The 26,541-nt window shown below is 42.2% G+C and overlaps 1 protein-coding gene across 3 annotated transcripts in view; it reads right to left on the minus strand.

The window, feature by feature from the left end:
- Positions 1-26,541, minus strand: part of SHLD1 (shieldin complex subunit 1) — a 42,414-nt gene that overhangs the window by 12,208 nt on the left and 3,665 nt on the right. The window lies entirely within an intron of this gene.

A 26,541-nucleotide genomic window follows, 5' to 3' on the forward strand; every position in this document is an offset into this window, starting at 1 on the left:
TAAGGTAGAGATCCTTCCTTGATACCCTCTAAATAGCTGGTGCTGCTGTTGGAAGGTGCAAATCTCCTGAATGATTTATAAACCACAGACAACAAGCACAGCAGCAGGATGCCTGCAGGGTCCAGAAAGAGCTTCTCAGCTGGAGCACACACAGAGCACACAAGCACACATTGCAGACCAGCAAACATGCTGCTAAAGGCAAAGACAGCATTCAACTCATCAATCCCTTTGTCTCTCCATGCACATGCCCCCTCAGAAAATCTGGGATTCTCTCATAACACACAGCAGTGCTGCTTCAAAGCCTAGACCTCTCTGGCCACCTCTCAGCAGCAGGAAAATGTAGTTTTATAAATGCCTTTGTAAAATCCTTCCATGGCAAGCTTAACAACACAGCTGTCACACACCCTTGTGTTGGCTTGGCCCAACACCTACAGGGGTCAAGGCAAAGATGAGCAAGGCTGAAAACTCTCACTTCTTTGCCTGCAATAGGATTTCATCACCAGAGAATCTGGCTCATTATTTTTAGCTATTTTCACTCATTTTTACTACCAAATATTAAAGGGGGAAAAAAAGCACCAATAGAAAAGCCCAAAAAAACCTGAAGCAGTCATTATTAATGTCTATTTCATTCTCACATGATGGATAATCATGAGTAAGAATGTATATTATTTCATCTGTTCCTCCACTCCATGCTAATTGAAGTTCAGCATTTGCAACTAATTAGTAAAAGAGCTGGGGGCAGATAAAAGGATAGATATTCTTGTGTTTATAAACCTGCTGATGAAAATTTAAAAGCTCCATCTGGTACAAGCACATAACCCTACTGCCTGAAGCACAAAACCAAATTCTGCTTTGAACCTGGGCCACTTTCAGTGAGGCAACAATGCAGCAATATTATTAGTTGCACTTAGAGAAAATGTAGCTGTTTGGGTTTCTGTATAACTCTGTTCAAGCACAGTGAAGTTCTCACAGATTGCATTATTTCTCTTATCCCACCAGCCTGTCAGGATCTACCTGGGGTGACTGCAATCAAGAAAGGGTCTGTGGTTGCCATGAAGTGCAGTAACAACAGAAAAGTAAACACAGATGATGTCCCTGAGAGTTTCTCCAGCCCTCACCCTGTTCTTAGAAAATCCCTCCTTGCCCCTCCATCAGTCATGTCCATATGCCATGGGAAAGCTCAAGGAGAGGTGATCCTACTTGGACTAGAGCACAGCTCCCAACTGACCCAAACCTGTGCCTGTTCAGGGATGCATTCATCTGCACAGGAGGTGAGAAGAGGTACCATGCTGCAGCTGAACTCCCTACAGGTATGGAGCACTTGAGACACTTGATGCATAGAAAAGCATATTTTGGTCTTTTTTTCTTTCCACCTGGCTCCTTTCCAGTGGGAGTGCATGTATCACCATGGGAGTGCAATTCCTCTCTGCTCAGGGAAGAAAGAAGAATTTTTAGGAGAATTTGGCAGGAGCTCTTTCTACCCCAATCTCACAAAGCACTTTAGCCTGCCAGTAATCGCACACCTGAGTACTCAGAAATTGCAAATCTGGACATTTGAGGATCAAATTCTAATGCTCTTGCTTGCATTAAGAACATTTCCTCTGATTACAACAGTTAAAAACCCATGTGTGAGCTGCTGATCCCATTCCTTTACATGAGCTGAAATATATTTGCACTACAGGATTTTTATTACCACATTTAAATTGGAATAGAACCAAAAAGACAAGTATCAAGAAAATAAGTATGAATCTGCTAAATACTGCACAAACACTTATCACATTGATTAAATGACAGGTCCTAAAGCCTTTTGGTGTACAGTACTGAATAACTGTAGAGATTACAATATCTGCCTTGCAGAAAACAGCTGTTGACTTCTTGGGCAAAGGGAAAATGAAATTTCTGATGACATTATCATTCAAAAAGACTGTTATAAGCAAAGCAAATTTGTTCCTTGTGGGTATTTAAATTGTGAACTGAAAGTGAAAATAAGAATATAATAAGCCTTGCTACTTTGTTGTCTCCCTGGTGCCACACAAACCAGCTTTCTCCTGTTGTCATCTGCAGTAGGCTGCAGCTCACAAGATGGGATCTGTGAGACAATGCTTTACACATGACATAACCAGCTATATTCTTCATCTTCCAGCCCACAGGAGTGGCACATGTGGCTGTGTCTGACTCTGAGTGCTGGCCAAGAGCTCTGCTAATGCCAGCTGCTCTGACAGGAGACCTGGAGAAAGTGAAGGTGGGCAAAAGGCAGAAAAAAGGGAGGAATTTGGGGATAGGAGCAGGAAAGGGAGACAGTGACAGAGGAATAGCACTGGGTATGGCCCAGTACTGAGGCTGGCTCTCTGCTTTTTTTCTTCTTTCTGCTGCACATTTGTGGTGTGAAAAGTCGGGGGGGGATTCAATTTGCGTGGAACAAGACGTAAGCAGTTATTTTAGGGAAGCATAAAAACTCTTCCTTTTCAGTCTAACCCCCTTAGGAATCTGAAATTCAAGAAAAATAAAAAGGCTAGCAAATAGTAAAGTGCTCTTGAAATGCAATATGCAGGCACAGTGCATTCCCCTAGACACTCTTCCAAATGTCACAGTGGTATTAAACCCTGCCCTGCTCTGAGAGCTCACATCCGACGCCTGCTGTGCTGAGCTTTTAATACAGCTGGGAAACTCAGCTCAATGAAAGCTTTCACTGCTTAAACACACTGGATTTAATAAACCACAGGGAAAGTCAGCTACAATATGAACTACAAATTAACACTCCTTATCTGCTGAAGGCCAAGAGATAAACACCACTGCCACCTCACAGATCTGTTCCTAAGCAACCAGGCCCCACAGGCCAGGGCAGTAGGTATGGGCAGAAGCAGATCATAAACACCATCACTTCCAGCTGTGCTCCAAGAGCCTGAGGAGGATGACACATCCTCAGCCAGGCCCCAGAGCAATGGGCTCTGGATGTAACTTTACATCCAGGCTTTGGATGTAACTGAACAGCTGCTCTAAGTGCAGCAGCACACAGGGACTTGGTCACTGCAAAGATCACAGGTGTCTTTGAAGGGATGGGCAGCAACATAACACTGGGGTGCCTGAGATTTTATTTTCACAAGGAAGCTCCTTCCCTTGGAGCTCATATCATTCTAAAAATACAAACAGCAAATTTAAGAACTCTTCAAATAGGTATACTTAAAGTGGTTTAATTTACATGATTCCCGAGCCAGTAAAAAACCCTAAAGCCTCCTATTTGTCTCAAACACTGCTTAAGATCTAAGGTTAAAGAGTCTATTATTTAGGGTAAACCTTCTTTGAAAGATAAATAATAATTTTTTAAAATTTACATGGCTGAAAACATGAAGTGTCAATTGGAGTTATTATCCAGCAGATGAGGGCATCAAGGGGCTTTATTAAACTGCAATTATCTGCTGCTTTCCTGTTACACACAAAGTCTTGGGAACTCAGCCTGACTCACCATGTCTATGTAACACTAAAGGCACCAATTTCCCAGAGGAAATCCTGATAAGGCTTCTTGAGCTAATTGCTCAGCTTCTAACCAGGCATTAGGAGAGCTCAGGGAAGTGAGTGTAAGAAGAGCAGAGTGAAGCTCAGGTGCACAGACATTGCTGTGCTGGAGCAGCCTCTCCTTTCCCAAACATCTCAGTGGGCTTTCCAGCTTTGACAGTCAGGATCCAACACAAGCATCCCCAAGCCAAGCCTCTGCCTTCTCCGCTGGTGAAAATCAGAGCTGTCCACCCATGTCAAGTCCTTTATCACCACAACCACAGCACTGCTCTGCCCACAGGGAAGACTCATCATTTGAATCAGATTTTACTTCTGTCTTCCGGCAAGCAGGAGGATTTTTTAGTAAAATGATGGATTTTTTCTTCTTTTGATCTGTGACTTGCAGTACTGGTTTTTTAATACATGAAAGGCTCTAATTTAGCCCCAGATTGTATTTGTCTTTAAGCTCATCCTATTTCAGAATAAAAGTCTGGTGCTTGAAGCAAAAGAGAAACAATCCTGCCTACCTGATTTTCACTGTTTAAAAATTTTATGGAGGAAATCTGTGTTCTATGGTGACAGAAGAAGCTTTCTCACTTTACTTACTTTGCACAGATGAAGCAAATGATAGTTATTTCTGTTTATATTTTCTTCCAGCCTAGAAATTGTCAATTCCAGTCTTGCCTAGTCTCTTCTTTTTTCCCCAGCTGATTCTGTAGAGTTAGCTCCCTCTGAACTGTTAGCTTTCTGACCCAAGAAGCATTTCCTAAGGAACTCTATTTCACTAAGGGCAATGAAACTCCAGAACTCAGAAAAGGATTTTCTATGCCCACCTCTTCAGCCAAGAACTGAGAAAGACGCTTGGGACCCTGAGTCATCCAAGGATACCCATCCTAGAGAGGAAGAGGGTCTGAAGACAACATTTTCCATGGTTTCTTAAGGTTAAAGACAAGAAGGGAGAAATCCTTCCTGTTTCTGGCAAGGCTCACAAAGGAAAGGTACTGAACTTTTAGACATTTTGCTGATGTGGTCATTCAGAACTGATGAAGTTGTGAGCTGAAATTAAAAGTGGACTTGAAAATCTGTCTGGATGAGAATTAGTGATCATAGACAAGACCAGCAAAAAAACCCCAAAAACAAACAAACAAAAACCCCCAAACCAACATGTGGGAGAGTTATTAAATCCCATTTTTCTGAGCTTTAACAAACCCTTTCACAGAGGCAAGAATGGGGCCCAACAGGCAAGACACTGAATGCTGTAAACACCATTTTGAGGATGAGGCTGACATAAAAAGAGGAAAACTGCCACTTACTGTGAAATATTCAGTAATGGCCACTGGCAATGACAGGAAACAGCCCTAGACTACAAGTATTATTGAGGAAGTATCGCTCTATTTGCAATCATTGAGAAGAAAACCCAAAGCAATATCCTTTCTTTATATATGAAATACTTTGTCTCTCATTCAGTTACACATTTTCAGCAATCAAGAGGACCAATAATCTCCAGCTAATGCCTTTAGCAAGCATAAGCAGACAGCTCTCACTGGAGATAAACTGCTCAAATCCCACCATCAGTTTACAAAAATTCTACCTTCTGCATCTCCTTGGAGAGTGATGTTTATGACAGTGTGCCTGGAAAAACAGGAAATGATGCTATTCATACAGCTAAAACACAAGGGGAAGAGCCTGCCATGACAGTGATCTTTAATAAGAACAGACTAGAAGACTGACATCTTATATAAAATTTAGCAAAATATTTGCTTTGTTCACAGATTGTGTGAACTTGGAAAAGGAGATGGGGTGAGGGGTTGTTCAGTGTACTCTGCCTTCCCTTGCTGTTATAGCACTTGAAAGTCCAACTCATTAATCTCAACACCCACAAACACACAGAGGTTACACTGAAGAGATTCACAGGCATTTCAGCCCTGCTTCCAACCAGCTCTGCACACCTGTGGACACCAATGACTTGGGAATCACAGGCAGAAATGCAGTTTCTTGACCAAGAAAATCCTGCAAAGCAAGGTATTTTTCAAGCATCCCTCTTGACTTGTAGGTGAAATTATACTACTTGTAAATAGTTTTAAGAACAAAAGAGTTATGACCTGTAATACTGCCATTACTCATCTTCATGGGAAGTCCTGCACTTGGAGACCTGAATCCTGATGTGGAGCTGATGCCTGGGTATCTGATGTAGATATCACAGTATCACAGTATCACAGTAGATCTGATATGATCTACTGTGAAACAGCTGCTGTGGGAAAGGGGAAACGCTCCAAAATTGAAAATAGGTAGAAAACTGAGTCAAATAAGGCAGAGGAAGGTGAAATTCAGTTAAATACAGCTTCCTCTCAACTTTTTACCCCTCCTACCTATAGACTTGTATGTCTCCTAGGTGCATTTATGTGAATTTGTTCAACTTTGTACCAACTTACAATTAGGTTCAGATCTCAGACTGGTGCACTGATTTTCAGGAGTGCTGAATACACAAATGCTCTTACCAAATTTAAAAGAAGCCATAGATATTTTAGCTCTGTGGAAAACATTGCCATCTACATCTAAGCTTTAACTTTAATTCTTCAGGAGCAGAATCACTGCAAGTTCTACAGCAGAACAAGAGGGTACCTTGCAGTTATCAAATTTCAAGATCCTGATCTTTCATTTTTGTCTAAGGCTAGAAGCATGAGTGTGGGAATACTGCAAGAAATGCTTACAGATGGACTGATTCCTTCTAGATGGGAGTGGAACAGCTGAAAGTGTGCACTCTGTACCTCTTCAGATCAAAGGTCTTTACCTCCAGTCAAGATTGATCTTTCAGAAAGAACAACAGAGGAACATTTGCAGAGATGGTTTCTTGAATTTACTTGCAATAAAATGGCTTTGAAACCATGCTTCTTGTCTGTGTCACACTCCTGAAAATATGCTGCACATCAGACAGGACACAGGAGTCTGTGTCACACTCCTGAAAATATGCTGCACATCAGACAAACACAGAAAGGCTTGCTCCTCTTTTAGAAGCAGGGATAGAAAAATAAAAACAACAAAGAAATTATCTCAAAAAGCACAAGCAAATAGCAGGTACAAAGGCAAATAAAACTACTGATATTCTGGTGGAAATCTGAAGGCAGAATGAGCCAGTCTCCCTGCAGGCCTGATCTGGCTGTGAGCACTGAAGAGACTGTGCAGAGATGTGCCAGCCTCCAGTGCCTTGGCACAGAAAAGAGCAGACCCACATCCTCTCCAGCCATGGGGGCTGTAAGCCCCAAGCTGTGTCATCTTTCTTCTTCTGCATTGCCACTGGGGGCTTGTGCACCAGACATTGATTAAAAATCAAAAAACAGTCTCAAAAATAAGAATGGAAGCAAGATACCAATCTCCACCTATCAGCTTTCCACAGGCTAATAAATTAAATAGCCTGACACTGAAAAAATCAGTGTCAGATACATCAAACAGTCATCAAGGAAATTTTCAAGAGACAAAACACAAACTGTACAGACTACAATGAAAAGCAAACAAGATATACAAGTTTAATAACCTGGGAGACATTTTCTCATCACTAGTCTGTGACATTTTGGCTTGCTACTTTAAAGGTATATATTAAATAAATATTTGAGCCATCTAGTTTTGCTGCAGTATTACTAAAGATCACGTAATGAACAGAAATTGGACTACAGCAATAGGCACATTTATAGACCATTGACAAATGCTGGAGGCTTGAGAACCACAAGGGCTTTTGCTTAATTATCTACGTGCTGTTTAGGGAATCACAGACAATCTCTTCCATCAGAACTAGCTTGAGACAAAATTGGGCTTTGAACAGAATTGTTTTGCCATTTAATCAACCAGCTTCCTGCAGGAATTGTCTGTGGCTAATAAACCAAGCACCTGAAAAGTTAAAACCATTTCCAATTTCAGTTAAGAAGGATATTGGGAGTGAATCCTCAGGCCCCAGGGCTGCACACTCCTACCCAGCTTTTTCTAGGTTGTGCCATGGCTGTGATACTCTCTGTGCTTCTGAAGGGACTGAGAAAACCTGAAGTACAGAGCAGAAGGTCTTTGCAAGGAGTATGACTTTAAAAGCTATAAAAAAGAAAAAACACTGAGCAAGCAAGTCTCTATCCCCATCTTCTCACTCTGTCCTCTCAGCCAGTCATGAGGAAGGCTTGGCAATGCAGGCATTTCCTAGCTTGGCCCTCAAAGCGAAACAGCAAAAGGTTTCAGTCACTCCAGACTTGTTTACATCCTTCTACCTGGCTCTACAGCCTATTCGTCCTGCTTTTTATGAAAACTACTTAGCCATGAGCAGATCTGGGCACACCCAAACCTCTTCAGTTCTGCCCCAAATCAAACATTTCACCCAAATGAATTGTGGATACAACTCTGGGTAAACTATGAAGGCAAGTGAAAGCCAGAATCCTGTTTACAAAGCAAACAAAATAAACCAAAACTTACGTGGTCCATCCCATATTATTATCACACAGCAACAGGATGGCTCTCCTAGGAGGCTGCACACACGTCAGGAAAGAGCCTGGGGCTGTGTGTGAAGCACTTGCTTAGAGCTTTTTAGCAACTCCTTGAACTACTGACGAACTGTGGTTAGTAATAGTTACTGCAACCAAATACTTGTGAACAGAAAAACTAATTAATTCCTGCAAAATAAGGTGAATAAAAGGACAGATACACCAGAGCAAGTTAGGGCAACTCTACTGATCCTTAATTAAATGAAACATTTTTCATCCACCTTACACCCTAAGATTGCCTAACTGAAAATACCTACTTCATTCAAAAATAATCATACAAGTAGCAAGGTAGGGAAAGAGAGGAAACTTTTAAGAACTTAACCCATCTGATATTTGCAGGTATAAATATGTTGATCATTTACAAATAGGAAAGAACTACTCTCCAACTATTTTTCAAGGCGATGTGGGAGTCTTTGTATGACTGTCACAGAGCAGGGAGATGAATAATGCTCGTGTTTGTTTAGAATTTGTTCTCTGAGTAGGGACTAGAGAGACTACAAAAGCAGATATGAGGAAACACCAGCAAGTTCAGAATTTGCAGTTTATTGATCAGACTCCCAAAACTGCACAGCTCTTTTCTTTTAATGTGAAGCAACCAATGTAACTGGGGCATTTAGCAATTCCTATTGCTCTCCTGTCATCTGGATGAGAACACAGGTGCAACCACATTTTAAAATGTCAGCAAATCAATGATAGTGATTAGCACTCCTATATAACCATAATTAATAGTATTAACTATATTAATATGGCCATTCACCTATTCAAATGAAAAAGCAAATATCTAACATAATGAATTCCTGAAAATTTACATTCTTATTGAATGATAAAATTGTGTAAGTATGATATGTGTATGATATAAAACAGATCCTTAACAGTGAAGATAGATTCCATTTTTCAAATAAAAAGGAAAGTTTAGCAATTTACCACTGATACTCCTGACAGCTGTGTTCCAGTACAAGCTCAAGTCTCCTTGTTCATATTTGACACTGGTTGGTGGGTGGGATTTGACAGCCCACATAATTTAGCAGATCACACTGTGGGGTAATTTTCTTTTAACTTCTTTTAAATCCCAAGAAGTTCATGATCAGCTCAAGTATTTTGTTTTAAAAGGCCTAAAGAGTATGTAATTCAAACAGATTGGATTCTGTGATTGCAGCAAATACATCAGTTTTATTTCTAAATAAAATGGAATTCTGAGAGAAAGGCTTCAGTGAACCTTTTCAGCTCAAGTTTTGGGATTTGTCTTCAAAGGCTACTTAAAAAGGTTTTTTTTAGACCACATGTGGGCAATGTGAGGACATAACACAGTTAATCTGTGTTCCATTGCCTTGACAACCTGCTACCTTAATCTCTTTCATTTCCTCACAAGCCATCTGAAAGCCTCAGCACTTTTGCAAGAGGACACTTCTGCACAGAATATAGACACCTGAGCCTCTTAAAGAAGGTGTAGCTGCATATACAAGAGCGTGCCAGAAAATGCTCATATTCAAAAGTGATTTGGACTTGAACATTATTGAATTACAAAAAAGGTGTCTATGTGCATTTCCCATTAATAAAACTAAGTCAAGAACAGCTGTCAGAAAATAAAATTAACATTGAGGAGATCCCCCAGCTTTGAGGTTTTAAAACCTCTGTGTTTACAGCACCAGGAGTTTTTTATTCCCTCCACTCTAGACACAAATCTACTTCCCAATTCCACATTCTTCCATATTCTTCCCCTTGGCCACAGTCACTGCTGAAGTTTAGTTGTGACTCTTAATACAATGGAAAATATATCTGATGCTTCCTTAACCTGGAAAATGTTTAATGCATTAAGGGCACACAAACAAAAAAAAATCGTGTCCTTGAGTAAGCAATTGAATCAGGATAAAATAAAGGTCCACTGAGAATTAAAATAAAATCTGCCTGCCTGCACAGGGGCTTAGTGCCCTCTCTGCAGTTACTGTCACTTCTTCTTTATAACAAAAAAATAGAGGCCAGTCTGCTGCAGCACAGCTTTGACACAGTTCAGAGATTAAGGTATTCCCACAGAGGTGGAGACAAAAGGTATATTTTAGACACAGATTTTGGCATTAGATCACAAGTGCTAAGTCTCAAGCAGAGCACAAAGAGCAAAGTGAAGCCCTCCTAAAGAAGGCATGCAAGGTTAATTGTTAGGTGTGATCTTGTCACTTCTTTTTTAAGTCTACCATCACTATCATGTCCTACAGAGTTTAAAACACCTTGGGGTTTTTTTGAGGTTTGGAGCTTTTTTCCCCCCAGTCTTTGGCTCAACACTTCGTGCTCCTGCCAAGCCATGAGGAAAAGAAGGCACAGGAAAAGTTGTTTAAATCTGCTCGTGGTCAACAAAACAGACCTTACAGGCAGCAGAGTCAGTCTGAAGACAGCAAAGGAGTGATCTGTCCTGGTGGAGCAGGGACTGTGCAAAGCAGGGAGAAAGGCATCATTTGCTGCCTTGCAGAGAGGCATTAGGTGCCAGTGTCAGTGGCTACTTTCTAACACCCACTGCCCATCTTACTGGGGTCCCTCTCCACCCACCTGCACCTGGTGCACACATCTCACTGCTTGTGAGTGATCAGTGGTTATTTTCTCAGCTATAGTAGAGAAATTTCCTGATATTGCAAAAAATTAATTTAAAGGAAGTACTAAATAAATATAAATAATGGCATTTCTCATGATTGTACAAAGAACCCTAAGCTTTTAAAGTGCAATTTACATAAGAGGAGACAAAAGGATTTTCAACTCTTTAGCAAAAACCATCCCAAGGAAAAAAAGTGACTGAAAAGAAATTACATCCTGGCTACAATTGTATTACAGACAGCTAGCTGTCCAACAGGAACACTTTGGACTGTGATACACATCAAAATAAATCTAATTACCCCTAAAAATCAGAGAATCTGTAGGTTTACCTAAAAACCAGGAAATGAGCTTTTAATTGTTTTCACTGCAGACACAAACAAGAGACACTGATTAACTTACTGGGCTCAAGAGAGGTAATTATTTTGCAGCAGATGCATCTGTAAGAGCAATTCTGTGACAGCTCCAGATTTAATCTGTCTTTGTTTTATGAAGAGCATCTGCACAAATTACTTTTTCCCTCAGATCTTAGGTTTTGAGGTGAACTCTGCTCAGACAGAATGCAAAAGTCAATTATAGCCCAGTATCAGGCTGATACTGATGCTGGAGACACATGCTGCAGACTGAGTCTAATGAAAAGTCCCTAGCTAAAAACAGAATTTAATTTCCTTTAAAAAACCCCAAACACTCCCCAGTTTTGTAAAAATATTAAAAATATTATGAAAAAAGATGAACAGATTACTGAGCATATATGAAAGGGAGAATATTTGAAAAGTTTCAGGAAACAAGCTAAGAAGTATTTTAATAAAATATTCTCTTACAGCTAATGTGCTATTTCATTCTGCAATATTAACCCAAGAGCAGAACATCTAGGTAACAATAATCTGAAAAATAAAAATCCACAGACTTGAAAGAGTGTTCAGCAAGAGATGCCAACATCTCCATATTAACTTTCCCAATGCAGTTTCCCAGATCACTGCTGACTAGAGCAAGAAAGCATCCATCCCCACAATCCTCATTTGCAGGGCATTTAAAGTCTGGAGCTCTGTGGAGACAGAAAAAGTGCCTTAGGTTTTATTTACTCCAATTAATCTCCTGAATGAACTTTATCCTCCACATCAAGTGGATGGGCCCTGAGCAGTAGGATTTCAGGAGCTATCCAGGATATGAAGCCATACAAATTGCATCTCCTTTGGATGCACATGCTCTCCCCAAGAGAGCTCTTTGTACCAAGGTATAGCTAAGGTGTACCAGGTGATTTACTGCACTGCCTTTGCCTTAGTTTTTTGCCTTTAAGCAGGACTTAACATGCACCAGAGCGCATTTTGAACAGTGACACGTTTTAAAGACTGCACTGAGCTTTAGGCAATACTCACGTGAATGTTAATGAGACCAGAGATGTTCACACAAACACTCACAGAGGGAGGACATGGATGGTTTTGGGCAAAGTGTTATAGAAAAAAACAAACCAAGAGTTAAATCAGCATAGTCACTTCTGTCACTTCATTTGTCACTACAGCAAGAGCAATCAGAGATACTGTGGTGTCCTGAAGACAAGTAAAATCCACAGGAACACAAGGGTCCCAGAAATAACTGTTTTCAAATTGGCAATCAACAGTGTTTTGCAAATGGAAAACCCCAGACACATTACCAGATGTAACAGCTTCCAAAACAGCAGCGAAGCCTGATTGTTTTCTCATGCAATAATCAAGTGAGGCAACCAGATTGCTGCAGCAGCTAATAACTTACTGGCTCAGAAAAGCTACAGAGGTCTGTCTGAGGGGTGAGGAGAAAGGGAGGGCCCAGCTATTGCCTGGCAGGGCTTCAAACAGCTTGGAAGGTTCAAGTAAATGCCTTCACTGAGGCTGCTAAACCAAAGAAAGCCTCCTGTGTTCCCTCAAATTTGACCATCCCACTGTTTTGGGATCACTCTTGCCTTAATACCTGCTCCAAGATCCCACAGGAACTGAGATGAGCAGGATCTTGTGGCACATAGAATTGCAGTATTTCTAAGGAGGCCAATTTGGCTCTAGTTCCAATCGTACAGCCATGAAATAATGTGTCTCTGATGCAAGAGCATCTGGCTCAGTTTGATCCCTACACATTCATTTAGCACCACTTTGGAAAGGCAAATTCTGGCTGTAGTCAATAGGTGAGAGACTTCTGGCAGATCCCCTCTGAAGGATTTCCTTCTGAAATCATATTAAGAAATGGTTAAACTGGTTTGTTTGTTTTCTTGACAGAAGGATCAAGAGAGGGGAAACTGTGGAGCTTTCCTGTTCAGAAAGCACAGGCTTCCTCACTTCAACACACAGTTGGGCACTGGCATCTAGAAACAGCACAGTGGCTTTGTTCTGTGATGGGGGAGAAAGATTTTGGCAAACACAGGATGTAACAAAGCAGGTTGTTAGACTGAAGTATTTAAACCAGCCACATGCACTTTTTAAAGACAAACTATTGCCTAAGAGATACCACTAGGTTTTATATTCCCTCATTCTAACTCTTCAACAGCTATAGGTTCATCTACAAATATTTCATTGCCAGGTACTGTTAATACAAGAGAAGTCCTGAAGAATTTACATGATTGACTGTTTTGTGCAGTGTGTGGGAATAGCACAGGCAAACCCAGCATTTTGTTTGGTGCATGAAGAATCTCATTTACCAAAATCACACCATCTCCCTCTTTCACCACATGGTCTAACTCACCTTGGGAGGTTTGCAGCTCACAGTTGATAATTATGGAGCATGATGCTTTCATTCTGAATATCACACCCAACTATCAACCTCATTTTTGCTTTAATCTTCTGCAAAAGAATGATTCTTCAAAATAAAAAAAAATCCCAGCTAGAGTTACATCAGAAATAAATCACTGTCTCCATTCACTGTCAGCAGGTTGTTGAAAGCTAAAAGCAATAAGTGATTTCTTAACAATGCAAACATATTTCCATTTATATTCCAAGATTTCTGGGCTTAAGAATCCTAATATTTCCTTCCATTCAATCCAAGCCAGGCATGAAACTCACTGGCACAAACTCAGTGTCTCAGCCACTGGAGCTAACTCCACTTCTGGAATGCTGTCACAGGCTCTGCAGATGATTCACACACACACACAGATGCTATCAGGCAAGTGCCTCATACAAAATAATAATTAGCAGCTGTAACAAGCATCCTACCACAAAGCACTGGTGCAGCACAAAATGGATCTTCTCAAGTTATTTTATTTTCAACTTCTGCTGCTTTCTTTACATTTTAATTGAGACTGCATCAGGAGAAAAATTAACCTAGAAATAACCTCATTAGACATCTAGAGAAGCAGCAATGTAGAGCAATGTTAAATTAACCTGAGATTGCAGATGGTAGCTCTGTAAATCAGATTCTCCTTCAATTCAGCTCTTCAGCAGAATGCTCATCCTTTCAAGAAATTGCTACTGAATGGTAAGATATCATGAAACCGATCTCACCTGTGCTGCACCATGACCAGAAGTAGAGATGATACATTTCTTTGCAATCTTAATAGGCAAAAACTGCTTAAATAATTGAATTCAAAATAAATTTGTATTAATAGTACAGAAGGACTTGGGCTAGGCTTTGGGTTAGCATATTAAGGATGAATATTCCTGAGGTCTGTACAAATTACTGTAGTTTTGGTTTATCTATCTATGGGTTATTCATTAATAAAATAAAACACCACTGTAAAATTTACACATACACAAATACACTGTGGACCCCAAAAGAAATTATCCCTCCCTTAAATTCTGCCTTACCTGCTTCTCTAGTCAAACAACCCCCTTCTGCTCCTGATTCTGAGCATCTTATCCAAGGATTTCTTTTTAATTAAGAGTATTTAAGAGGTATAGTCTAGTGAAGGGAAGAGCTGTACCTATAACAGCATTGGTTTCAGCTTTTCCACCTGCAGAACAGGAATATTCTTTTCTAAAGGGGAAAGGAAGGAGGTACCAGGCAGGATTAGATCAGCTTCTAGTCTGGCATGTCCCCTCCACTTGTGGTCTGTTCTAGGTGGCAACCTCGTGGTGGGGATATGTGGGTGTGACCTGACACTTGAAATTACATGGAGATTAATAAAAGCCTTGAAACACCATCAGATGTATTCAATAGCTCAGCAACATTTGTATCAGCAAGAAACACTGAGTGAGCTTGTTCTTATTATCCACATCAGTGCAAAGTCACCTTTATTTCACTGCTAAACTCTTGGCCTCAATGATTTCCTCTTGCATTGAGTTTTTAATCACTAGTTGTGTAAGAAGTGACTGATTTTAATTCTACTGCCTTTCCTTTTCATCCAACAGACACACACCCAACGTTCGGATTCCTGCTGAGATCATTACTGGCTTGCTGAGATCATTACTGGCTTAAATTTAATTTTAAAAATAGAAAAAAAAAGAAAATGTTTGCATCATTGAGACTAAAATACACACATAAAAACAGACCACTGTGAGAGTACCAAAGCCTCCATTGATCTAGAAGACTTTAGAGTATACTTGTCTGTTTTCCCAGGCTTAGTCTTTCTGGTTGTTTTTGTCTCCTATTTGCAGATTAAGAAACCAAAAAAAACTCAACAAACAAACTAACTAAAAAAACCCACCAACAACAGCCACAAAAACCACACACACAAGACCCCAAAACTATTCCTGTCAGACACTGCAGCCTGCACTCCTTTAGTATACTGACATGCATCATTTCATTACTTAGAGCTGTATAAGACAGTCTGTAGGCACTTATGGAAGGTAGGAATGCAAAGGGTTTACCTTCTTCACAAACCCAAATAACTTTTGGAGTAAGATAACCTCTCTGACACAGGCAGTGCTACATTTATAAAACACAGTGAACTTGCAAAGCTCAAGCCCTCCCTTGCTTCCACCTCTACCCAGAGTGAGCACAAACAGAACGCAGCCAGAAATCCCTGGGCAGGCTAAAAGGAAGAGCAAGCAGCACACAGCACAAAATATTGTCATTTGCTTGCCAGTGCTTATTGCAGCAATAAATAACCAGCTGCCTGCCACCCTTCACAGAGAAACCCTTAGCATGGAGGCTTGCTGGAAAGGCAGCAGCACTGCTCAGACTGACAGCATTCCATCTGTCTGGGGGGAGACTTCACAGGCACAGAGATGTCCATGCATATGAGGCCCAGCTCCTATGGAATCTAAGAAGGGAGGGCATTGGGGTGGGAGGTTATTAAACTCATGAAATGAAGGAAGAAATCAGATGCAGGAGGGCTCCAGGACAAACCCTCGTGTACTGCAACCCACACTGATGCTGAATCACTGGGCTGTGTTGTTTTGTTTCAAAAAATATTGTGGATGATGATGTGTGCTGTATTTTATACTTGCAGTCTGCTACTAAGGGGCTATGACTCACTATTTTTTATGCTGCAGCCTCATCAGTTGCACACCAGTGAGCTCAGTGATGTAAACCAGAGAAAGAGAAGAAAAATGAGGCTTGAATTAAGACAGAGATCTAATTTAAATTCAGTGCCAGATGCCCCACAGGTAAGTGGTGATAGGAGTCTGAGCTGTGAGGCTTTGGAACACTTCAACTGGGCTCAATCCATGTGGTGTGGCACAAGCCAGATGTTACAGAGGGGAAGTGACCAAATAACTGCACACAAATCCAGGGAAAATGGACCACAGTGACCCTCACAATCCTGGCATTAATCCAAGCCACGTCACTGCAGACAGAAAGGCCCTACAGCCAGAAGAGGGTAATGGCAGGCAGCACTGCTAAACTCTACATCCTTAACCCAGGTTTGGAGCATCCCCTGCAGCATTCCAGGCACTGCATCCACCCTGAGCACATGGAACAGAGGCATCCTGCCCACAGCCTCCTGCTCAGCTCACTCAAACCTGCCATGGCAAAATTGGGTAGGAGCAATCTGCATCCTTTCACAGCAGCAAGCCTGCCCTCTACACTAAGCAGCATCCTGGGAGCACAGCTTCTCATTTAAGCAACATCAGTATAACTTTTCTGTTCTCCTCCCTGCCACCAGGCACAGAGGATTCCCTGAAATGTGTTTTTCTGTTGCCAGTTCACAGCAGCTCCTAAAGAAGCTTCAATTCAGGGAATAAATTCAGAGGCAATAAGGGACCACAACAATCAGGGCAGACGTATCTTGTTTTCTGTTGCTGCATTTTAACCACTGCCAATACAGGGCCTTTTGGGTCCAATAAACTCCAGCTGATTCTTCTACTACACAGTCACAGGCTACATCTGAAAAAACATCTGAATAACAGAGAGCTAAATGTAAGGAAAGCTTCCCAGTGAAAATTAAAAAGTCAGATCTTGCATATTTGATCACTGGTGCTCAAAATTAGGGTCCACCAAGGTGTTTTGTGTATCAGGACAGGTAAATCTGATAAATTACAAGACAAAATCCCCATGTTTAGACTCAGACCAGGAAAAAAAAAGGTAGAAATCTTACTAATAGAGTTAAGAAAACAAGAGGTTTTAAAGAGACTTGAGGAGTGACATTTCTTATTTATGCATTGTGTATAAGCAGAACATCACAGTGCCCTCTAAACCACAAACCCCACTCACAGCTGGACTGCAGGTGAGATGTCCCAGAGCATGTGAACAAATGTGAAGCTCAGAGTTTGCTGGAAGCTCTGTACCACCATTTACCTGGGCTCTCTGCTTCAGTACAGCTGCATTTCAGGCCAATGACACCGTTCTTCTGCTCCCCAAGTACTGATGCTAATGTGGGTGACCCCATAGCACCGTGTACCAAAGAAATATCCCAGAGGGCTGGCACAGGCTGGCCTCAACATGGCATTCCAAGCCTATTTGCCCTTCTCTTCTGCCCTAGCCCGACATCCCCATTATTTAAATTGCCATTTTTAAGGCACTTTGACAGATCTTTACCACCCACAGCTAAGTGACAGAGCTGAGACACCAAGGCAGGTTCTGCAGACAGCAGGGAAGGGCAGTGCTGGTTTTACACAGCGATGTTGGCACAGGCATTCCATGTTTTGCCACTTGCTGGCTGCTCAGCACTCAGCACTGACACCCAATGATCTTGGGTCATTCTTGCATCACCTGCACTACCATAAAACCATAATACCAAGCTGCAAAGAGCAACTCTATTATACAAGAAAGGACCCAACATCTTGGGAGCCCCCCACAAAATTTAACATTGATAAAAAGATGCCATGAACACATGTCCAGGTAATAGAAACAGCTACAGCCCTTTGCAGCTTTCCACAGTTATTTCAATTACTAAGGATTCATGGCATGTACTTTCTTTTCTCCCTGAGGAAAAAAAAAGGCATTTTGTGGAGGTGTTTCAGCTGTACAGAAGTTCTTGCCCTCCAGAGTAAACAGAACAATTCATGCACACATGAGAATGTTTCACAACTGTATTACTGCATTATTGAAGCACTTTGTTAGAAAAATGACTACCCTGGCTTAGAGGCCTTGGGATTTGTTTTGTAGCTTCTCTTCTCCAGCTGTTAAGAAAAAATGGAAGTTTCACTGAAATTGTTTCCTACAAAAGATGCTTCTCTTTCTAAAAGCAGAAAGATAAACAGGACAAGTCTAACTGGACACTCTACAGGAGGGTCTGCAGGAGCCATAGTCCAAGCCCTTTATGTTCCCTCTGTGAACACCAACTCTCATTCCCATGAGTTCCCTCTCATTCTCCTCTCTGGTCTTTGTCCCTTGTGTAACTCTCATGTCTGTCAATCTTGTAATGAAAACTTCTTGCATGGTTTTAAAGCTAAAAACACATCCTAAAGGGTTTTTTTGTTTTAGTTTTTTAGGTTTTTTTTTAAAGGAAACCAACACTTTTTCTCCACAGTAGTAAAGTGAACTTCTTTGCCTCCCAACGTTTCAAACATTGAGAACTGACTGTTCACAGATACATGGAAATCTGGTTCATATTATCCTTGTTTAGACACAAGCCTACACAAATTCTCCACTACAGCAGGAAAGCAGGGGACATTCTCCCAGCACTCTGCACACTGCTTGGTGAAATACTTTATGGACACCTGGACCCAACACAACACAAATACACTTAACAATAGTCACTTCTCAATGGTAAGAAGCATCTATGGAAGGTTATCTTGGAATTCAGCATATAAAACCATCACTTGCCTGAAAAAGAGGAAATGCATTAAGTTAACATGGTAACCCAAGGTGATGGGTAATGAGCTCACACACACATGCAGAATATTGTCTGCATCAATGGAGATGTCATTGCTATCCATCCTCCCATACCCTTCCAGCCCCACAGCTACATCAGGGATTGTTCCTGAGCTTCAAAATAATGACAGAGTTAACCAAAACTTAGTGATTAAACAACACAAGCCCTTCTGCACAGGATTTCTGATCTCTCCCTCAGCCTGACGGTCTAATTTCCTCCTTCCCTTTGTTGAATCCTGCACTTTCATTCAACCCATATCTTTTCTATTGGCAATTCAGCACCTCTGCACAGAGCCACAATAATGCTAAAGGGAGCTGAGCTGGGCAGTGAAGCAGATGAGGATCTCTACAAGATCAGCCTGGGCTTCCAAATCTGATTGCGACAAGGAAATGGCTCAAGGCCAGCACCTGAGCAGAAGCGGGTGGTAAAAGCAGTGCCTGGGCAAGATTGCACAGATGAGTCTAAACAAGGCATTTATCTGTTTCAGAAAAGAATGGAACTTGAGGAATTTCCACTACAGCTTTGCACTAAAATAACTGTCCCATGGAAATAAGAATCTCTGATCTGCCTGCCTGTAAAAAGCCACACCCCCTGGCTTGCAGCACTCTGTGGATCCCCTGTAGCCATACACAGAAAAATGGAAGAGCACCAAACCCAGTGTGTGAAACTGCAATCACAGCCATTAGTGCACTCTGGAGTCTTGCTCCTGAGGGACTAACAAGGAATGTTATCCATCTGCTGAAATGCTGTCCTGTGCCATGGCTCCCATGCTGGCCACCCAGTGCCACACAGCCCTGTTAACAGTCTGTCCTTGGAAACTCTGGGGCCCAACTAGAGACAATTTATAGGCACGTATGTCTCAGATAGGAGCTCATTGTAGTGGAGACAACCATCCTGAGTGAATCCTTGTTTTACAGGGTGAGGATTCAGTAACCACTCTGCTGCCTCCAGCAGCCTCAGTTGAGTGCCAACATCCAGCATCCAGCTGCCCCAGGATAGACCCCCCCTCCAGTGCTGACTTCCAGGGCAAGGAACAGAGATCATTGCTTTGAAAAGCCTGAGCAGGGCGGCAAAAGCAGCTTCAAGCACAGGAGAAACTTTGCACTACATATGTGATAAGCAAGTATTTGCAGAATGGGGAAGCCCAGAGAAGCACCCATAAAGGAGGAACTCAAGCAAGGAGCAGTTCTTCAGACACACCTGCACTGTATTTGCAGTTTCACAGAGCCAGTAGCATCTGGTTTCCCAAAGACACCCCCATCCCAGTCTGATACCAGTGTGAGTCTTGGTCAGGAAGAACTCCTCAGGTCGTCTTTTACTACCTTGGAAATTGCTCATTGTTCCCTTAATATTTAATGGCATTGTAGTGGTTGCAAATGATGGCTGAATTTGTTTATTATTCCCCTGTAAAACCTTTATTTAAACGGCTTCTGTTCCCAATTATAATTTTCCATCTCAAAGGACTCCACATCTGCACTTCAGAGGATGAAAAATTATTAATAAAGATTTTAACAAACTCTTGTTCATTCTTGCCCATTGAACAAATTCTTGACATTTATTTACAGGATTTAATTCCTTTTCATTTAAATGATTAATGCTCACAGGTAAGATAAAACAGCACTGGCCTGGTAAGATAAAACAACATTTGCACAAACATGTACAAAGCTGCCTCACAGCTACCGTAGGAACAATTACCATAATGACATTACTGCAGTCTGAATTGGATTAGGTCACAGCAAAGGACAAACATTGATAGCTGTGATGAGAGAACTACAAGTCCAGGCTGGAATGACAATTTAGATAAAGGTAAGGAAGAAATGGCCCACTGGGACTCTGACACTTTGGCAGAACAAGGTGATATTAAAAGCTTCCAGTCCCACCAGAGGGCAGACAGAGCTCTACACACCTCACAGGTCCCACTGTCTGTCACGGATGGTGCGGTGGCGTGACCCTGGCTGGATGCCCCCAAAGCCACACTCCCCTCCAGAAGTGGACAGAGGTGAGGAAATACCTCTGAAGGTTCATGAGTTGAAATAAGGACAGGGAGAGATCGCTCACTGAATACCATCGTGGTAGATTCAGCTTGGGGAAATTAGGTTAATTACTACCAATCAAAATCAAAGCAGGGTAATAAGAAGCAAAACAAGTTCTCCTTCCCAAGAGACAAACTCCCAAACTCCCCTTCATGCAGAGAAACACAGAATCCAATCAGACAACTTCAGTGCAGTAGTACAACTCCCTGTCTCTGTTACTGAAGCATTTTCTCTGTAGTTGATTTCTAATTATTAATGGTCTAATACAAACTGTTCACTTTCATAGAACACAGAGATACTCTGAAGCATTAAAGTCTAAAAGGCAAGGCACATGTCTCAGTTTTTCCCTGATGTATAGATAGTGCTCTAATTCTCCTCAAAAAGGATCAGTTTTCTTCCTCAGACTGTGAAGAATAAAACATTGCTTTTTTCTGTTCTAGGATTTACTTTTGGCTGGATGCTTTATGTAACACATCCCTGAAAAATGAATTTCCACAAGATCTAAGACCTACAGTGACCCAGTGGTTCCCAGTGCTTTCTTTTGTGCGCTGTGCAGTTTCACTGTATACCTTTTATGTCAGCTGGCATAAACTCCACCTTGCCTTTTCACCCAGTACTCAACACAACTGGGTCACAAAGAGATGCTTGGAGGGTTGGTCATGCCAAACTCACCAGAGCCATGGAGTCACGCACTGAAGAGCCTGCCCATAACTTCAGTGGAGCTGCACTTCAAGTCCCCTGCCCCACACCATCTATACAAAATTACCAGCGTTGAAACATTTTGCTTTTCTTTTTCCTCTTAATAAGACTCGAGTCTAAGAAAAATCTAGCATTTTGGTCATACTTGAGAGTGCACTTGATTTAAAAGCATCACTTAAAAAACCCTCTTAAAGTTTTAAGCCTGCCAGGCTGGTGAAATCAGAAATGGGTAACATTGAGCACTAGAGGGCAGCAGGAAACAAACCAAAACCGGTAAATCCACACATTCCCAAAACAGGGACTATGTTCTTCATCACAGCCAGGCAAGCACCGTGCTTAACCAATTTCAAACCAACACACTGGTTTTGAAAAAAAAACAAATTCTATTGTTCTATGGTTAATAATAATTAGCTCTGTTTGGGACCACAGCTCAAACTGAAGTGGGTTTGCATGTTAACTTCTGCAGTCAAAGAAAACTCTGCACATCACAAAGCACCTGTGAACAGCAGCCCTCCCTTAACCTTCTAAGCAAACCAAAAACTAAAATATTCTCAGTGTGATCAATATTTTTTTAGGCAAAGGAGACTATCAGAAGTTTCTGTATCTGACCTGGAGTTCACTTATGAGCCCTTTCTAACTCAGCTGTGGCTCAGTCTGAAAGTGATTTAAAACATCACACACCTTTTGGATTTATGAAGTTACACAGACTTCTTGAAGGGACTATTATATAAAAGTCTTTAGCCAAACAAAAAATCCGTTTTGGAAATTTGGCAACTTTTGGCAGCAGTTGCAGCTCAGACAGCCAAGCTGTAATTTCTACACCAAGCAGTGAGCACTGAGTTCTGGGCTGAACTGAACCTCCCAGCACCCACCAAGAGCCAGCCCTAAAAGGTTGCTGCTGATGTGACCAAACACACTCCTTTCATTTTCAGCCTCTACATCAACACTTGTGAACAATTCCCAGGCAGGAAAAGCAGAAGCCATGCTGGACTTCTTCAGTAAACACAAACCCACTTCTGCAAAACAGATTAAGTAACACCTGATGGGCCAGAGGACATGGCAGAGAGTATTTAAGGTAGAGAGCATTTAAGGACAAGTCAGAACACATGCACCAACATCAGCACCACTCCTCAGTTGCTAATAAAAGACATAGCAACTCACCACAAAACTGGGCATGTAAATTCACTGAGAACATGTAGCATTTTTTTTCCAGAGGAATCCCAATTGCCTGTAAAACTGACAGCTGTGTTAACTTGTTGAAAATCCCTGCTTTGTTTTAACATAGTTGCTTGGTTACCTGAAAACCCAGAAAGCAACTGGAACAGTCCAAAACCCCTGCCTTTAACCTGGGCTAACCTTGTGACCAGCTGTCCCCTTGATCTGAGTGGCAAGTTCAGCAGCAGTGCTGTGGCCCAGGCTAACTGAGGTGCCTGAAGCCAGAGAGTCCCCAGTGAAATGTTCTGTCCCATTTCCCCCAAGCTCTCATGACCTGTTCCAAATGGACTGCTTTTGAAGAAAGCCTGCAACACCCCAAAACTGATCAGAGAGAACCTACAGCCTGGCTACCCACAAGGGAGAAGAGATTCATAGCCCAACATTTTTCAGAAACCACCATCCTGGAAAGGCTGTAACCCCTGTGAAAGCCAAGACACATTGCAGAGCACTGGATCTTGGCTGTACCTGTGCTGCTGCCAGGAAGAGGAGCTGTCCCCACTTCATCCACACAAATATTCACATGGCTGCCCAGGAAGCTGGGCCAGTTCCCTGAGCTGACTTCTCACTGTGTACCAACACTAAGGATCAACCAGGAATAGTAACCACAGCCAGGAGCAGCCTGGGACTCTCCTTGCACTACAGAGGTCAGGGAAGCCCATGGAAAATAACTAAAGGTAAGCCTGGGCTCAAACTTGAAACAAACTGCAGGAACAAAAGTGTCTTTGGAGAGGCAACTAAAGGTTGAACACCTCTTTAATTATTTTGCTTTTTAAAAAAAGCCAGTCAGCTTTTAGATATTTGCAGGTCTCTTCAAGCCTACAGGAAACTCTGCCACCCTTCTTTTATTTTCCCTGTTTCTGTGACACACCATTTTCTTCCACTGGGTGACCCTGTCCACCCATCCATTTTAGAACACAGCTTTTCCACTGCTTTTCATTAGAGAGAAAAAGCGATGGAGGCTACAGGACAAGCAGGAAGGCCCATTTGCCCAAGATCACAAGCCCTAGGAAGGGCCATGCAAGGAGATGGGACTGAGCTTTGCCCATGCTTCAAACAGGCAGTCTCCCAGGCATGATTCCACAGCTGAACTCTCAAATGCTGCTTCCAAATTTAGGAGAATTTCTCCAGGGCTGCAGTGGGAAATCCAGTTCTGCCTGACCACAGAGCATGGGCAGGCAGAGCCTAGAACCCTGTGCTCTCCCAATTTGTAGAGCACACCTGTTGATTATTCTCTAACACTTCCTTAGGTTGTAATTTTTCCAGGTAAATAGTATTTTTCCACTGTCCCTGGTACTCTCTGGTTCAGTGCCCTGATTTAAGGCTTTCCCACACACACACACACTTGAGTGCTGCCTGCCAAGTAAGAACTTTTGCTGGCAACTTTTCTTAATCCAGAGGAAGTGGTAAGGTCTTCCTGGTGTATTGAGCAACTGAGTGATGCAGATTTAAAAAATGACAAACAATTACATTTTTTAAAACTATCATCCAGTATGGGATTAAAAAAGATGAAGAATACTGAAGTGTTTACTGATCCCATTTAATTTTCTATTACCACTTAGACACTTGAACTCACTGTGACAATAAGCTAAAGGTATGAATGCCTCTTGCAAGAGCAGAACCCTCACTTCCACATCAATCACAAAACTACTAATTTATAAACCATTTAAGAGACTTAGTAATCTTCCTACAGGACTATTGTTTTCTTGCCTGGGGATGCCTGCTTTCAGAAGGCCCTGTATTCATGGCTAATGAGTACCTATCTTCTGCTATTAGAAGGGATGGAGCCTCTCTAGACTAATAAAACCTGTTTCTGCTGCCTCAGGCAGTAGGGATACCCCATGACCATTTCCACCTCCTGAGGCATGGATGGTGTGGTACTTCAGTCAGTCTCAGTTCATGTGGCAGATGGCAGAAAACACAGCCTGTCCTGTCAGTCTGTTTCATTCCTAAGGAAGCTGCCACATTCCCAGAGACCTGTGGGCCTTTTGGAAATGCTTTTGAATCACTAAGGAAGATCCTCATCCATCCTGCCCAAGTCCCAATCTTTTGGTCATACTGTGGGGTGCAACCCACAGCCACTCCCACTCTTCCCACTTACACAGTGCCACAGCAGCAGCTCTCAATGCCTCGTGACAAAACAAACAAACATGGGAACTTCCTTTCCCAGGATACATTTGACAGAACCTGCTTTTCCAAGAAGATCTGACATGAGCAGATTGTTTGTAAAACCATCTTCCTCTCTCTTCTGTCACAGTGACCAACTCAATGGGCTGGAATGCTGAAGTTGCATCAAAAGAGAGAGTTTAGGTGGGTATGTATATTGGTATGATGTTTTGTGAGGAGAAAAAAGCCAAGATGTTCAGAGCATGAACTGGTTATCCTGTGACACTTGGATTATTTCACTCCAGGAGCACAGAGAGCATCCCACAGTTACTGCTAACTGTTTCAGTTGTGAGCAGTCTCTACAACAAGCAATGAAGGGGAGGGTTCATGGGCCACATCTGCCCTCCCCAGCACACCTGGAATCCACTTGGCACAGGGGGTGCTGGGGACAGCCAGGAGGCAGGATGTGGCCTCTCAGTGTACCCTGGTGCTGAGCTTCAGCTGCCTGCTCCACACAGGCCCCACAAACACTTCCCCAGCACTGTCATTTCCGCATGCGCTGCTCCCACTAAGCCTCAGACATTCCTGGGGCTGCCGAGTGGTCATGCAGTTATTCCATGTGTCCCATTCAACAAAGCAATCAGGGCCAGCTGCCCTGAGCCACACTAAATGGTGTTTGAGCAACACATCCCAGGAACTGGCTCACAGCTCCCAGGATTGCTTCATACCTTCCACACAGGCCTTGTGAAACCTGAGTAGACAAATGCCTTACAGCCTGTCTCACTATCAGAGCAGCTTCTCCATGCTCCTCTCCCATGACAGTGGAAAAGGCTGGCTCAGGACATTCCTTGCAGTGCTGGTCACTACTCTTACACACAAAAATAAAGCAAAACCTCAAACCAGACATGCTATTGCTCCAGTGCAACAAGGATCATGGAATGTGATGTGTTGTGGTTTAAAGCAGAGGTTAACAGCAGAAGATTCCCATCATTATTAAGATAAGACATGTGACCTCCTGGTCTGTGTGAAAAACCAAAGCAAGGCTTGGTCTCTGCTGTTGGCAGATTCCATTACAGTTCTGGATGTCCCACACCTAGAGCTGAAGGCAACTGCACAGGCAACCAGTCAGCATCAGCTGAGAGAGGTCAGTTGGTAGATCCCACTGCTCACCGGTCTAGCACATGTGCCATTCCCACTGCAAGAAACTCACCTGTTGAATTTCAAGCTAATTTCTTGGAAGCAGGCCACAGAAAACCACTTCAGAGTAAGAAGAGGAGCCAAATCCTACTTTTACACTACTTAAGATTCTAAAGCAACAAGAAGTGTTGTCAGTGACATTTTACCCACTCAGGTGTCTTGACAAATCCTCTCTACACATCATTTGTTGACCAGAACTTATTTTCCCCCCAATATTAAACATAATCACTAGAACCTTCATTCCAGCCAGCATGAATATATGGCAAGAATTGCCACTGGGCCAGCATATTTTGATCTCACATTTCTTGCCAGCTGTCCCTTATCTTCTGGATAAACAATTTATATCATTACTTTTAAGAATCTGGAGTAGTGGGACCTAAAATGCTACTTCTGCAGAAGTCAGTCCTGTTTCAAGTGAGGAGTTGAACTGAAGCAGTCCTCACCACACTATTGTCATTAGCACAAACAAAGACTCAGTTATTATTATTATTAAAGTAATAGGATAATGAGGCCACATCCTGAGCATGTGATGAGCACATGAAAAACACAAGGA

The sequence above is a fragment of the Molothrus aeneus genome, chromosome 3, assembly GCF_037042795.1.
Source record: "Molothrus aeneus isolate 106 chromosome 3, BPBGC_Maene_1.0, whole genome shotgun sequence".
Lineage (NCBI taxonomy): Eukaryota > Metazoa > Chordata > Aves > Passeriformes > Icteridae > Molothrus > Molothrus aeneus.